At 45.4% G+C, this 16745-nt stretch overlaps 1 protein-coding gene across 1 annotated transcript in view; it reads left to right on the top strand.

Annotated features, from left to right (window-relative positions):
• The window catches only part of LOC133347590 (oxysterol-binding protein-related protein 2-like), an 82365-nt gene that overhangs the window by 752 nt on the left and 64868 nt on the right, over window positions 1–16745 (top strand).

Below are 16745 nucleotides of genomic sequence, written 5' to 3'. Positions count from 1 at the left end.
TTATATTTGCCGTTAATACCGTTTTCTTAAGTGTTTTTTTAAAATGTGTGTTGTGAGTGTATATGACACTTTCGCTACGCACTCCAATGTGGGATCGCGCGCGCGATGATTGCGGCGGCTTGCGAAGGCCTTCATCCAGCAGTGGATTGCCCATGCCCCGCTGATGATGAGTGGGCTACTCCATACTCTTAGGTTTTTTCGGTAAAGTCACGTAGGTAATATCATAATATTAATATAATAAAATAATAATACATGAAAATAACTCAATTAAATCACGACGTTTCGGAGGCAATACAAGTCTCCGTCTTCAGGTGGGACCGTCACAGCCACATTTACTGTATCAAGTGAAGGGAAATCCAAGAGACAAGATCATATATGCTGGTTACTCCATGTGTGTGTGAGCTGACATCTTCATCGGTCAAAGTTGCCCGATTATTAGATCCCAAGCTAAGCACAGTTGAGCATGACGAGTGTGTTCGTACGTAGACTGCCTGGGAATATCAGTTGACGGATTGGGCTTGTAAGGTGGCCAGAAATTTGCAGCGCAGCAGTGGATTCTTGAATCCGTCTGTGCAGAGCTTTAACTGTTTAAGATACTGCTATTAACTCTTATGCGCGATGGGGTTTTCTAAGGGTAATAATGTTTTTCCTGCCACATGTCAAATGCTCAAAAATGGAATTGGCCAATGATCCCAATGTAGCAGTCATTTCCTGAAAAAGCCTCGACACTTAAGGATATTTGCTGGAAAATAAAGTGATCGACTACAATTATTCAATCTTTGGTTGTTTTAGGAGGGCGATTGCCTTTAACATTTACTCGACGGTAAATAAAATAGTATTATGGGATGGCGATGAGGGCCTTGTTATGCTGGCTCTTAAAACATCTCAAGGAGTCCTGCTTTGATGTTAGGAGCTCATGGCATCTCCAGCCATGTCAACACTGCATCAGCATTCTAAAATAAGGGTAGCCTTAACAGACACGTCTCGGGTCATAGCCTTCCTAGAAATGTTCTTTTGCTCAACCATCACTACACATAATACTTTGCGTCACCACCACCATGCACAGTCCTTAACTGCCAACATTTATACGACTTTACCACCACTATTCACACTTCTTCACCACCATACACCAGTACTGCATCATCAGCCATTGTCTGTCAACTGCTAGATGAAGGTCGCCCCTCACCGTCCATCTCCTGGACACGAACTGATCTCGATGCTTTGTCTCTGCAGTGGTCTTCCTCTTGGACACGTTCTCTCCCTGGTTGCCCTTCTTTCACCAGTCTCATCCATCCTCTTATCTATTGATGTATCCCACCCAATCCCGTTTGCTTTTCTTAACACCGCTATACACACTGCCTTAGGTGGTGGTTAAGCATAGAAGTGTGTGATGGCTTAAGCGCCAGATGTGCACATCGCCTTCATTAATAGAAAATGTAAGACAAGCCACACAACGGCTGGCCATGCAACCCAAACTATGGACTATGTACTTGAGTAAATCGCTGTAGTCTGCACTCCTTCAACGGAGGAGGAATAGCAAAATTACACAAACTCTCTCCTGAAGCACTCTCATGGCTGGCATTTGGCTCCTGAGCATGTTGCTGTCATATGCAATAATATAATAGTGCTTTCATGGTATGGTTTAGGAACCTACTTGCCTAAAATGTGATGTCAAAAAACACTCGGCACATTCATCTCTTACAATTGGAAAATACATAATAGTTGGACATATTTGGCAATTGCCATTCTTCAGAGCAGAGGGAGAGTAATTTTGAATGTGCCTTCTCACCACTGCCATCACATGGCCTCAGTTTTTGTTGCCGTCTTAACATCTGAAGTGTCGGCTGCTGTGATATTGGGTCACAGCGTCCATGGAATGTCACCACTGCATCATGAATATAAAGCTAGTGGGCATATGTGACTATGGGGAGAAGCAGCCTGCCATATTGCCCAAATTTTTTTAGTTTGGGAGTGCTTTTGCTTTAGGTGTGGGGAGGTGATTACAACTTCTCTGTAAATGTCAATCGAGTTTCCGAAATTGCAAGTCGAAGTGCGTAAATTCACAAATATAAATGGAATACCGGTTGTGTTTGTATCACAATCGGTAGGTTGTCATTTCAGGCCATCGCTTCATGTAAGTAACATTAATACCACAAAAATCGACGGTGGTGGTCCTGTGAAGGCGACTGGTCTCCACCATACGAATATTGAACTATCACTGCTGGCTGAAGGTGACTAATGAAAGTGAGCACAGCCACAATGTTCGGTTGAGCAGGGAAACTATAAACTTTTGAACTTCTGCATAGACCGGTGAAAACTGCATCTCATGTGGCCTGTATCACAAAGGAAATGTCCTGGGTTCACTTAAACTGTGCTTAAGTTAACCTGAAATATCTGTTATGGCGTTAAAAAAACAAGCATGGCATTGCAATTGAATTGGTAAATCACTTGGAACTGAATTTATTACAGTTGCTTTTCATTGGCCATACGAATACATCAGTGTGGAGTGTAGTGCTGCGTGGTGGGGAAGGGGGAGTTGCGTCGGATGGGATAGAGGATCTGATGAGATGGAACGCTGGAGCTTATTGACCTGTCCTTCTACAGATTACTTGGCATAAACACAGAAGTGTCCAAATGGTGACATAACAAGGGAGGAGGTGTCATCCAGCTGTGCCCTCCGTTGCATTTACACAGAGGCAGTTCAGGTGTTTTGGACGGCATGCCGTTTGGCAAGTGCGTCTGACGTAAGAAGTCATTGGAGCGATCACTCACTGGCCAGGGAGCGGGAGGTTTGGCCAACCGTGGCTCAGGCATCGAGAACAGCAGCTGCCCACCCATCGTAAGTCGTCATGGAAATATTTGGGGCAAGCACGTGGGTCTCCAAACACAAACGTTGGTATGGCAGTCTTTTTTTGAGTCCTTCTCTTTCTCGCCTGTATGTTGGAATCTCGTAATGCGCAGTGAAGCGGTGGCTTTTCTTTCGTTTGCCAAGCATGGCTGAGAAAAGTTTCAAGTTCATAGGGCACTGTGGGCACCTCGAAGCATGATTGTGTACGTGAGGCACTTGCTTGTTGGGATAAGTGTTGGCCATCAGCTGTCAATGCAACTAGTAATAATAATTCAAATTTATAATGCGCATACCATCCTAGGATCCCAATGACCTCTCAGCTGAGAATTTTCATTGATCCTTGCGTGTTCTCTTTGCATTTTTGGTTTCCATCCATGCAACAAAAAACAACTGAAGAGGAATTAGCCAAATATGTCAATTCAGGATCCTTATGAAACCGGTAACTGCATGAAAAAAATGGTAAAATATATTACTGGTTCACTACACATAGAGAAATAAACATCCACATTTTAACCTTTTTGATTGGAAAACAGTGGGAGCTGCCATGGTGCAATAGTTAGCACACAGAACGTGCAATCTATCATTGCCGTTTTGATTCCATCTCCTGGTGCGGAAGTTTAAACGTACGGTACATTGCTTAAGCCTCCCGCCTCTGTCCACCGAGCGGTATGAACGGATAAACAGTTGAGCAGCAGGTCACTTGTGGTGGTGTCGAGTGTGAGGTAAGCCCACACTTGCAGGAGGTCATGGGTTCGATCCCGACCCTGACTCCTGTATATTTGGAGTTTGCATGTCTCTCTCCACGTGGTCGCATTGATATTTCTCCGGATCCTCTGGTTTTTACCTCCACTTTTAGAAACATGCGTTTAGAGTATTTGGCTGCTATAAATTTCCACGTGATAAGCAACTTTGTTGAGCTGTCATTTGTGGCCAGGTTGCTTCTGAAAAATAACAATATTTCTCCGTGGGCCTTACCTGGTAAAATAAAAAATACTTTCGTTTTAAAATATAGTTTTGAGTTTACACATCGATTGGTGTGGAAGAGTAGACCTAAAACTCCCTCTAGTGGAGGCCCAAGGAATTTTCAGGGCTGTATTTTGATCTATTATTTACCCGTGTATTAATTACCTTCAAGCTGCTGTAATGGGGTTTCCACGTTTAGCACGAGCCAGTCCGGTGCCTTAATTCCACTGTTATCGGAATATGCTCCCTTGTTTTCGGAAATTGGTCGTAAATTTTGATAACAATCACCGATTTTTCCAGTTTTTGTTCAACAACCCAAAAAGTTGATGACGCGCTGACAGGAAGCGGCAATAGTGGTGGTCAAACGTGCAACGATGGCTGTTCTCCCACGTTTCATTAATTCGTAATTCCACGATGAGACTGCAAAGGTGTTTTGGAGAAACTCGAACCTCATTTGGGAAACCTGAGAGCGGCTCTTTGGTGTGATCTCTGGCCTTGCCTTGGGCTTGTTTTATTCAAAGGGGCGCGCTTTGTGCTCGTGCTTTGCTGATGTCATTGGCGAGCAGTGAAACTTCATAGCGGCCGTTCCGTGACTCGTGGTGCGTGAGCGAGTGTAAGTGTGAGCGAGCGCGTGTGTTGGAAATATGACCCCCGCCGCTGCCGCCACTGAGCTTCACGGACAATGTTGAAACGCGTAGTCAGCATTGCAGACACCCTTCCATCGCGTCTCTCGACGGTGCTTTGCTTCTAACGATATCGTCACATTAAATCGATTCTTAAGCTCGTGACACGTGCATCGAATTGTGTGTGCGTGTGTAAGAATCAATTGTGTTTATTTGATGAAAATTATTACATGCAACTTCTCCTGCGGAAGTACAAAACTTATCTTTAGGCAGAGATGAGAGACGATACAGAGGATACATTTCAAATGAGATGGTACAAAGGAGGAAGACAGTGCTAATGAGATGGATAGTACAATTGAGATACAGTTCAAATGAGGCAGGCAATTAAGTAGATAGAGTACAAATGGGATAGCATACTACACATCAACACCATACGGAGAAGATAGTATAAATGAGATGGTAAAATATAACATGAAGTATAAATGAGACCATTCAAGTGAGTTGGCATAAATGGGAGAAAGAAGAATAGACTCTTGAATGGAATTGTGACCCCAAAATCGTCACATAGCATTGAACCTTGGGATGCTTACCCACCACCGCTACCCTCTTCATCTGGAGGTTGAACCAGTTGGTGCCTGTTTGCCAAACCTGCCTTGATGTTTGTCTTAAATATGGATCATTCCATTCACATCGTTGGGCTTCATGATGTTTGCACGCAAGCTTGGCTTGCTTGTTTTCCCGAACGGTTTTCAGAAGCGCCAGTTGTGCCGTTTCTGCCATGGCTGCCTTGGCCTTGATCACGTTTTCAAGGTGGGGGTTTCACGTTGTTTGGAGTCGACATGCGGTGTGGCTGCTTGGCGCATCACAGTTGCCGTGTGACTTTCACACTGTCATGTGTTTTCAAGCTCACGGTTGCCTAATTGAGAGCTAAAAATATCAACTAGTAGTACAGGAACAGTGGTTGCAGTGCAACTACTGGGGGCCACTCTGCCAAACTTGCCTTGATGGTCACCACCTGAAGAATGGATCTGTGGTGTCATTGGGATCTTCTTTATCAAATCTTGATTTAAAGCTTTCGTGACTGCAGGAATTCATACTCTTGGGTCTTTCGGTCAAGTCACGTAAATAAAAAAATCTTCTTTATCATCATCAGATTGACATGGCCAAGTAGTAATGCGTTTGCTGCCTGTTTCAGAGGTTCACGGTTCGATCCAGTGGAAGCCCCGGGATATTACCGCGGGTGTAATAACTACATGAATACTTGGCTTCGTCTGCTTCACTGAAAGTGGATATTAAATATCCCGTGATATCATTCGCAAGAGTAGGCCATTGTGCGCCGACATCATGTTTCCACATTGGCCAAATTTGCAACATTTACTCGCAAATTACACGGTTGAAGTATACTTATAAATTATCTCCTCCACTACGAAAAAAAACTTTGCAGGACCCTCCTGAAAAATAGTCAAGAGACTCGGTGAGGCTTTTCTGGTTAAACAAGCCTGATAATAATATAAACAATATATGCACTGCTGGATGAAGGTTTCCCCAAGCTGGTGCTGTGACGTAACAATCAATGTGTGACCACCACATGAGCTAATTCTATTTTTGCTCCATCTCTGCGATGGTGGTAGTATTGTTAGGCGCATTCCCCTCCCTTGTCAGTAAAGGTCATTGTTAGGTCATCCCCACCCACCACCACCAACTGGCGATTTGGCGAGGTCTCTCGATTCAACGTCGCAAAATTTGAGTCAAGAGATTAACATTGCAGTGAATGGAGCGGCCTTCAGTGGCTTGAGGGGTAACGTGGAACGTAAAAAAAAATCCGGAACTTTGAATTCCGGGACTGTATGTTGATATGACGTTTGTAATTTGAGCATGTTCCATCGTGCGCTTGTTTCATTTTTGGGTGACGTAAATGGTGGTCACTGTGTGTTGGGAGGCACGATTACTTGTGTTCAAGCAGCCCTGCATTATAATTACTCTGACAACTCATGTACTGGTTTTGCAATGGCTTTCGTAATAATGTGAACTCAACTGTACAGCAGATAGTGCAGCTCGGCCGCTAAAACGATTAGCGGCACAGGCGTCCTCCATGTAATTTCTTAATCCCTGTAACATTGAGTGTTTTCCTACGATTTGTTTAGCACACATTAGCCCCATTATTTGATCCCCCTCAATGCTTCTGCACAAACTTTGTGCTTAACAATCAGCTGTGTGTGAGCATGTTGTTTGTTTACCAAAATGCGCTGGCTAACGAAACGCGAGCGCTTTGCTGATGTGTTACCAAATATAACATTTCCATTCCTAGCATCATGCAGAGGGTGTAATTTAAGCTCCGGTAGTGGCTTTGAGCCAAGAGGGCTGCAGTACATGATCATGAGCGAGTGCTGGCGTAAGGATTAGTAGTGTAAGTTTCGTGCTGCTCAGCTTCTCCGGCCCTCAGGTGACAAAGCTGGGCTTCTTTCCCAGAGTGCAGCAATCACGTTTCCAATCTTCTTGCGAACAATTGGCTTTGTTCCCAGACGCGTTTCCAGTAAGCGGCTCTGCTCCGATTGTTGACGATATTACGCTGTCCCATCATACGTAACCTGCAGAATAAAAAAAAATTCGGTTGTACATGCATGAACCATGGGACAAATCACCTTTGAAGACACTCCATCTCGTCAAATCTGAAAAGTTTGTCAGGGTTGAGCCTGGATCTTATTTGAGTGGTGGCCAACATACATAGTGAATTAAATGTGAAAGATGTGAAACAAATCAGAGAGCACACTAACAGAACATGTGGATGACCAAGGTGTCCATGCTCCTGCATTTGCTAAATTCCGTACAACAGATAAATATGTACATACAAGTACGTGCAACGGTGGCGCGATGTTAACTACCTCCCCTGGTATACAGGATCCCATCCCTGATGCCTGTATATTTGAAATTTGCATGTTCTCCCCGTGGTCGCGTATATTTTTCTCGGGTCCTCCAGTTTTCCCTTCCACATTTAGAATCAACATGCGCTTTGAGTATTTGGCTGCTGTAAATTTCCACACAAAACCACTGGCAGTGGCCTCCCTCAAACCAGGAGCACCTTCACCGAGATGACATTTTGTCATTGCTGCCCGTGTTGTCACACGTGTGCCATTAACTTAATTTATTTTGCCATAAGGCAGTTTCTGGATTAGTGGTAATTAAATTAATTGCCTAATTATTATTTTTTGTGAGTGGCAGCCGGAGGAGATAGAGAGGAAGAGGCAGCATTGGTCGGCTAAATGTTCCTCCCCCTACCACTGGTAATGTTGTCCCTCATCCTTTTGCTTGCCCCGCACTTCCGTGGACACATCACTGCGTGAAGGCTTGAGGCTGCGCAAAGCCTTCACGTGACCATGAAATTATTGCACATCCTGTTACCGTAAAGAGTTCCAGATCAAGGGTCGTGAGCAGTGTATAAAACAGCATAAATTGCCGCCATTCAATCGAGGCACTGTCTGCAGAGTTCCTTGACGTCCCGTTGAGCGATTCGTTTTGTAGATTGTTGTGCGCAACTTCACAACCAATAACAGTTAATAATTAAATGGCTACTAGACCCTTTCTGGAGGGATGATGTTGAAATCAGGTGAGTTTGGAAAGGTTTTCTCGTACCAAAATTGCTGAAAGGCAGAACTTGTCGAACGGATGATGGTGGTGGGGATGATTAGGATGTTGTTTTGGGGGCGTCTTTTTTTATTTTAAAACTTGTCTTTTGCAATGCACAACCGAGATGAAACTGGAAAGAGGTTGTTGCGGTCATGGCATGGTGACACGCCATCACATTTGAGAAACCTAGAACATATTCAGCATTTATCACAAAAACAAACAACGTGGATTGTAACGTGTGTGTTTAGTATTACGCACATAATACACATTTGACCCCTTTTGCACCAACAGTCTGGTTGGCCGCAATGCTTGAGCAGTAGTGCAAACAGGCGCGAGCCAACGCTGCTGCAAATACCGCTCAATCGCTGCTGCTGCTTCTGCTATTGCTACTGCGCTCTTTTTAACCGGATCCGCGAAGCGCACATCGCACGTCTTCCTTCCAGAAAACCCTGTCTGCCAGTCACATCGCTCAAGGGAAGCCTGACACGCGGTTTAGAGAGGAAGGGGATGGAGAGGCACGCGGCACTCGACTCCTGCAGGGCGTGGAAGGCCATTCTGCTCGATGGCGTCGCGTTCCTAGCATGCGTTGTTTGCGGCGTCTCGTGCATGTGTGTGTGTGTGTGCACACAGACCTACGTCCGGTCATGCACAGGCTTAAGCTTAAGTTCAAGAGTGCAACTTTTCCTGTGATATTTTCGCTCATGCTACCGTGGGTTCATGAGGCATGTAGCTATTCATTTCCTGAGTTATTTCAATCAATGTGGCTTTCACAATTAGATTTGACAGTCGAATTATATTTCTCTCATTCTTTGCCTTCTCATTAGTTTGCTATTGCTTGTCAAGTTTTGTCCACTCCATTGCCCTAAATGCAGTGTAAGCATATTTAATTGCTTCGTCAACCATTACACCACAATCACTTCCTGTTTTTTATTATTATTTACTCGAGCAAGTGCTCATCGTTGCCTAGAACCCTTCCCTGGCTTCAATTGATCCTTCTGGGCCAGCCCTCCAGGTAAGAGGGCAGGGTGGGTCAAGCATTGCCCCCTCCCCAGCCCCTGCTGTAACGGTGGGTGTAAGGCAAAGACATTGGTTGACTCCAGTGGCTCAATAATGTGCAACTGTGTTGCATACCACAAGCAACGCGGTTGAAGCGTTCAATGCGGAATGTTGCACAACAATCTAAAGATTACTGCAAACTCTTCCGCAGTACAGCCTCCACCTAGAAATGCATTCGCTTAAGGGGGCTGCGTTGCGAGCGGCGGATGACAGTGGTGCAAAATATGCCGGTTGACCTGCACCTCTGTGCTTCCACGTCTGTGCTGCTTACTTTCGACAGGCACAGACTGCCCAGCGTAGTGACCGATGGTCAGTTAACTCCCCCCATGACCCACACAGAATGGGAGGTGATGAGCTTGCGGACAGCGCTATAGGAGATGCACGAAATTGCATGAACCCCATACACACGCGCACATTTTCTGGGGTTGCTGGCTCCCAAGGTCTAGAAATGCCCTCCTCTGGTCAGTGCTGCTGTCGTCAGAACGTCCGTGTCACTGGAGCACATGAGCAAGATGCTTGGTATTTATTAAGAGCTTTCATCCACCAGTGGCTTGGCAAAGGGCTGTAACACGTACATGAGGGGGGCGGGGGGGGGGTGTCGGGGCAGTCATGCATCGGGTAGGAGGAAAGCACACTGAGGAGTGCTCAAAGACAGGACTCGCTTGAGTTACGTGCAACGGCTTGCGCGCTCTCGCTACTGGGGCTGTGGTCACGTCGGGTGTACCTGATTTACACGGGTTTTCGTAAAGGTAAAGTCCCTTCTAATTTGATTTTGTTTAATTCAATCGCTCCTCTCCGCTACTCATGTGTCACCGAATGTCTGCCATCTGTCTCCTTCCCTGACTGCCGGCATGTTCCGAAGGACTTAATGATGCACCGCGCCCAGCACGCACACGTCCGTAATAAAATATTTCCATTTTCGTCTGCCTTGAGGGCATCCCTCGGCATGAGCTACTAGGTTCCGTGTCGCGTCCTCCCACGTGACCGGCATTGTCAGAACCCCTCTGTGTTTTTGCCTTTGCGAGACTGGTGTAGACAAGTCATGGGTTTACTGAGCCCTGTGGCGGAGCGGTGAAGTTGCCAAGCACTGGTGGCTATGCGCGTCTCTAATCCAGCACTTTTGAGGCGAGGGTTGGTGGCTCACACTTGTTATATTTCCTACCTGCTGGGGGCCGACGTCACTTTCTCCTGGCTTGTCGGAGTATGGTAGTACAGCAAGTTGATACATTTCCCTGTTTAGGGGGATTGAGTGTTCAGGTTCAGTTTCCTCCCACGTGTATGAACACGTATTAATGGAGTTGGCCAAACATAATATAGGACCCCACAGAGCTTGGGCAATTGTTAGCAATGGTTCTGGCCACCTCCCTGCTTGTCTGTGGTCTCCAGGGCCTCCATACGAAACCTGTACGCTTTACAACGGCGTTTTGAAGTGTAATTCGCACGAACGACGCTCTATGAAAATAAACCATTGTTATTCTTAATTGTGGTGTCTTGATGGGATTTTTTAAATCAGTTGATGCATGTGCATATGGCATAAAATTGAGAACCAGTTGCATGAAGAGATAGAAAAACGAGACTTTCTGGAGCAGGTTCAGGAGGAGAAACATCTGATTCACAGAAGGGCAGTAGAGTACAACTCAGATACCCAGAGTGGGGGGCGGGGTGGCAACATTGAGACATGAGGACCCTGATGAGGTCCTGGGTGTCACGTCAACTTAAATGAGGCCCTGGTGGAGGCACGGACCCCGGTGAGGGAGAGCAACGGCAGCACGATGCGTGCCAGGCTGGAGAAATGGCCTTGGCAAAAACGGACGGAGACCGTTGCAGCCCCCGAGAGCTCGCGGTGAAAACTTGAGGAACTCGTGGATTCGCCGTCAAATCCCCACCTCGTCAATGGAGAAGTAGGAGCTGGTCACAAGAAAAAGAAGACCGGTGTGAGAGGGGATCAAGTGGAAGGTTGTGACACTCAAGAATTTTTCTTTTAAAGTCGACATCTTGCTTCCAGTTACGAGCATACTGGGCTTAATTTTGCGCTAAATATTTGTATGCATCGCTGCTGGACTTTGGTTCAGCACGTGATTCGTAGCCACAGCCATAGAGAGAGTTATCACTGCGTGGTGTTTGCTGCGTGTGGGAATGTATTCCTGGCCACTCACCCAGACAGACCAAACTGAAATTAAGCCCTGCTAGTATGAAACTGATTCACCACCAGTGTTTATGCTGTATCGTGAATCCACACTGCTCTGCAAGCAAACACTAAATAACCTTGGTTGAAGGAATGGGTCCGCACAGTGTCACGGCGCATCTTTGCAGATATCTGATACGTGTAAAAGAGAAGGTATGTCCCTTTTAATTAGACCTTAAGATGTTGCTTTAATGTGGTTACGACATCCTGACGAAGCAACCGGAATGTCTGTCACGGCCTGTAAATCATGCCTTGCTTACTGACGGTGAGTGCTGTTGGTCCGAGTTAAGGTGACATTCCCGCACTTTACTATGGGTCTCTCTGTCGGTAGGGGTCATAATATTAAGTGTTCTGCCTGTGCTTAGTAGATAAGCGCTATCAGTAAATTACTGCAAGGAACTGATTATGTTTGAAGCAGTTGATTGATATGCATGCTTCCCAACGCCACCCCCCAACTCTCAAATGAATCTCGGACGAAGTGGGAGTTTTTTGACCTTCCTCACCACGTTTGTCAAGGCGGGTAGCCTAAATGTGAGTACAGACGTAGAGTAAAATTTTGGATTTATTTTCCTGCATTGTACCCCGCTGCCCACTGCCAGCCATGCAGGAGGCTGTTACAGCCTCTTGTTGCGATGGTCACTTATCCAAGCGCTATGGGTTTGTGCCTGGTGAATAAATTATAACTTTGTTTAACATGAACCTAATTGTAACCATTCGAGTAAACTTCTGATGTGGCACACTCGTCGTGGGAATATGTTAATGAAGACCAAGTCAACTCATACAGGGCTGTGTCAGTTTTGTATTGAGCTCATTCATAAGTCGGGCTATGTTGGCTGGTGTTTGAGAAATCCTACAAACGGTTAAATATATTGCCTTCAAAATATCATTTGAGCAGCATCGTTGTGATTGCATCCAAAATACAAGTGGCTGTTTTGACCACCGGTGTCCATCGATCTTGAAGAGGCATTTGATTCAGTTGAAATTACATCCATTATCCAAAACAAGTTATTAACCAACGTTGTCAGAAAAGATACCGAATATCTATGTGAAAAAAAAACACAAAGAAGGAACTGTATCCTGGAAACTGCATGAGAAAACTATAAAATAAAAATGAATAGGTGTCCAGAAAGTAGAAATAATCTCAGAGGAATTAATCCACAGAAAGGTGTGGAAAATATAATCTGTGAGGGTGACATGAATCATCAGAGATGTGAATGTATACTGACAGATTTAGTTTTTTGTTTTAAGATCACTGGTGGTGTGATGTTGAAAAAAAATCTGCGATTTAGACCATGGTTTCTCAGTTATGTACTCTTTCTGGGAACTAAAACATTCGATCTCCTTGCAATGAGCATTGTTTTCTGGGCATGTCAAGTATGATGTTCGCTTCAGTAGTCGTTCTTCTACATTGTGATCTGGGGGATTTTCCCCAATGAACTGAGAGCACGAAATGTATATATATATCTCTCTTATTTACATCGTGCCGATAGCACCATGGGAAATATAATACAGTGAGAACACATAGGAAATTCTTGTTAAACAGAAACAAGAAGCAAAAATGTGTGAAATAAGAATGGGTTTTCTTTAAAGGTTAGAAAGTTTTGAGGCATTAATCTGTGAATGAATTACGGCTGCGGTTCACATAACACTGTGGTGGTGCGTAAGGCTGGGGGAAGCAATCCGCTGACCTGTTGCAGATTCTACGGTTCGGAATGAATAAATAAAAAAATCTCATTATCGAAGCCTGACAATCTGCAGAATGTTTTTGTGGGTTCATCGTCCACGGGTTCAGAAACATTGGGAACCTTCGAATTATCCTTGACAGTTCAAGTGTCATTGTAATTTTTCATTGCTATGAATAAGTTTGCTTGTTTTAAATCTGGAATTTTGTAACGCTTTAATGTTGTCTGCGTGCCGAGTTGCTGAGTTGGATTTGAAAAAGAGGTTCTTCGCTCAATGATCTTTTCTCAGGAGTTCAATTTCTGTTTCTGCACAATACCCCCCCCCCCCCACCTGGGTTTCCCCAGGTGGGGGGGGGAGGGGAGCTTAGAGATCATCACACAACATGTTGAATGCACAGCTGAGATTGGGCACCATGAGTGGCGAATGCGGCTTCCTGCAACTTTAGCTGCCCAACTCCCGTGTCAGCCATCCCTACGCGAGGCACCGACGTGATGTAAACCGCCGTTTGCCGGACGACGTCAACGTCAATGGGATAGCGTCGCGGGGTTATGTCTGCAGGGTGCGAGCTTGGACGGTCAACAAAATGTCGACTGGCCGATTTTTTAAAATCGGTTATTGGTCTTACGATACATTGATTTATTGTGCGTGTCAGAATCTGTCACTCGCTGATTTAGGCAAATCATGAGCAAATGATAAAGCGTACCTTCTGGCTTAAAGGCACCACAAATTCAGACGGAAGGAGTGAAAACGAACGAAACTAATGTCATGAACGACGAAGTGCAAACACGAGGTGAAAACGAATAGATAAAAAAAAATGTAATCGTGACCCCAAATCGCAGCAATTCATATAATCGTGAGCGGGGGGTAAAGGTTGGTGGTGAATCATTACATGACTACTCAGAACCCGTCCTCACACAGCACAGGCTCGGTTTTCTGAACCACAAGGCATAGGTTGTGTTTGTTTTCTTGCCACCAAACAATACAGAATTGTACTTCACATTTAATAATAATAGAGAGCTGTGTGTTTTATGGTTGAAAGCAGGGTCCTTCATCTGTCCCTCCACAAAGGCTCGTGGTGTGCTCTGCTGAGAGACGGGGCTCGCGGAGACAAATAGATAGAGAATAGTGAGATGAGAGAGAGCGCGATAAAGAGGAGATAAAGGTGAGAGAGCTATAAGCAAGTACAGATATGTGAGATGAAAACGAGATAAACGTGAGATGAGGGACCTGCGGACAAGAGGTGCAGATGAGTGGGCACTCCAGACCTTCTGACGTCACATGCACCGCTAGCTTACAACAATGTTATGACATGGCCCACAGGAAATATATAATTTTAAAACCCCTCTTCTACATCATGCAGTTAATGTTAATCACATGTTAAGAGTAGACCGTCGTTTATGCATGTATGTATGTTTTGAACTTCTTCCACAGCATACGAAGCCAACTGCTATATTGGAGGTGTGGGAGAAGGACAACAACCTGAATAAAAAAATATTTTATTAAGAAATTAGGTTTAAATCTAGATTTTAAAGCGCATAGTTCCAGTGGCTTCCTAATATCGGAAGGAAGAACGTTCCAGACGGCCGTAATGGTAAGTGTGTAATGAGTGAAGTTGATTAGTCTTCTTGCTCATTATAACAAAGGGTCGTTGCTTTCAGCCAAAAGTGGAATTTCCCTATTCCTATGGCATGGAAAATCCTAATTAAATGACGATCATTGTTGACATGACAAATTGGTACTAATTGTTTGGACTGTATATAAATGATGAGCCTAGTTTTACCCCCCAGCTGAGAGTTGAACCTTCGCATTTATGATTATAAGTCTCGCTCTCTACCCAGAGCTCCACCCAGTCGTATAAGGAGCATCGTACGATAAGTAGTGTGGTAATGGCTTTACGTCACTGGTCAACAGGCAGATGATTCACAATTATTTATTGTGCTGATCTATGTGGAAGCATTATTTGTAATTGTGGCTTCTAACCAAATTGGATGATGTATGGATGTGTGATGTGCATGTGTGAGTCGAGAGTGGCGGTGCCGTGGTTAGCGTACAGTGCTATGAACCCAGCAACCAGATGAGTGGCGTTTGAACCTTTTCCCAGGCCTTGCCTTGGTCGACTCGGCCTTAAATGATTACTTGGTGCACTGAAGGGGCATCAGAACTAGAGAGACAAAGGTGTCCGGGCATTGTGTTGGTTAGAGGTTCCCGTCATACACTTTAATAGGTGCTCAATGGGGATATTTGTGAGTGCAGGTGGGTGTTGCACCTGCCAGTCACCTGAGTAAACTCGTAACATATGGCTGTGCCCCACGACCTACCCGCCACAAACCTTTGTCGCTTCACATGGTCTCGGCGCACCTAGCGTGTGACACCAGATGACGTGGCTGCCACACAGTGGTGAATGGCGGGTTCGATTGTTGTGTCAATGGCTTTGCCTTGCATGTGTTGTGTAGTACTTCTCGACACCCGGGAGACTTCTAGAGCCAGACGGAGACGAAAGTCGTGTAAGGGCTTACGCCGTTTAGTCACATCTGTTACACACTCTTATACACTGTTACACTCTCTACACTCGACGCTTACACCCGTCATGGCGCACGTCAGAACTCTCCTTTATGCGGACATCCCTTGGCTATCTACGCCTCAGTACGGCTTCCCTTATGTCTACCCCCTCGTCTGCCCCGGGCGGGGGGCTCACCCATCACCGCCCGGCGATGAGGTGAGACCTCTATATCTCTAGCCCTTCTTCGGCGGCGGCTGAGATGTCTTTCACGCAGGCTCTCGTTCCTCTCTCTCACTCTCCCTTCAGCGACCACCTCACTCTCCCCACGGCGACCACCTCACTCTCCCTACGGCGACCTCGCCGTCGTCACGGGGGTCCCCCTTAAGTACCCCTTGGCGGCTCTTCCCCTTAGCTCGGACCCGCCCTTGTTCCTGAAGATGTACCCCCTTACAGCCCCCGTGACATCACGTCATCCCACTACTCCTCTACACACGTGTTTCGGTGTCTTTCGAGCATCAGCAATGCGAAGACAAAGGTGGTCATGCGTGGTTTTTGCCACAATACTTGTGCTGTGCCGGCCTTATTAGTTAATCACAATAGCACTTGCCCCAACAGTCTTTTTCACTATAATTGGCTCTTTGAATCTGTTTTATAGTGGGAACCAGTGAGCGGCGGACGTTTGTTCCGTAATATGAAGCAATATTTAGAGGCCGTTGACCCCGGATCAGCTGGTTCTCCTATCGGGCAGTTGTGATCTTGCGTAAGCCTGTTGTTTTGTTGTGCAGAAAAATCCAGCGGTGGGCTTTAACCTTCTAGTTACCTGAGTAACCTCGTTTGATTGCCCATAAATCTACACGTAGTGCTGGGCCAAGGTTCTCTCATAAAACCCTAAATGAGTCAAGTTTATGGAAGCATTCTAAAGGTGATGTCACCATTTACAGGCCCTGAATTGTGAAATTTTGGTCATCGTATGTATGCAGTCGATTCTCGATTACCTGTGTGCGGTTTATCCAATTTGCGGATTATCCGTGCACCTGAGATTTTTCCATAAATAATAACTCGTGAGTTTTACCTTTAGCCCACATTAATTACAATCTAAAAACAGTTATACATTGCTATTCTTGGAACTGTTTATTACTATTCACGTGTTTAAACCGAACAAATGTCTGTTTCGGTCATTCCGAATAACCACATGATCGCCTCTACAGTACAGTAGTTGCATATCTTTACAACAGTGGGCGGAGTTTGATGTTGATTGGCATG

The sequence above is a fragment of the Lethenteron reissneri genome, chromosome 26 (assembly GCF_015708825.2).
Source record: "Lethenteron reissneri isolate LAM-NWPU_2019-01 chromosome 26, ASM1570882v1, whole genome shotgun sequence".
Taxonomy (NCBI): domain Eukaryota; kingdom Metazoa; phylum Chordata; class Hyperoartia; order Petromyzontiformes; family Petromyzontidae; genus Lethenteron; species Lethenteron reissneri.
Note: the sequence above shows the minus strand (reverse complement) of the source record. Positions and strands in the feature narration are given on the sequence as shown.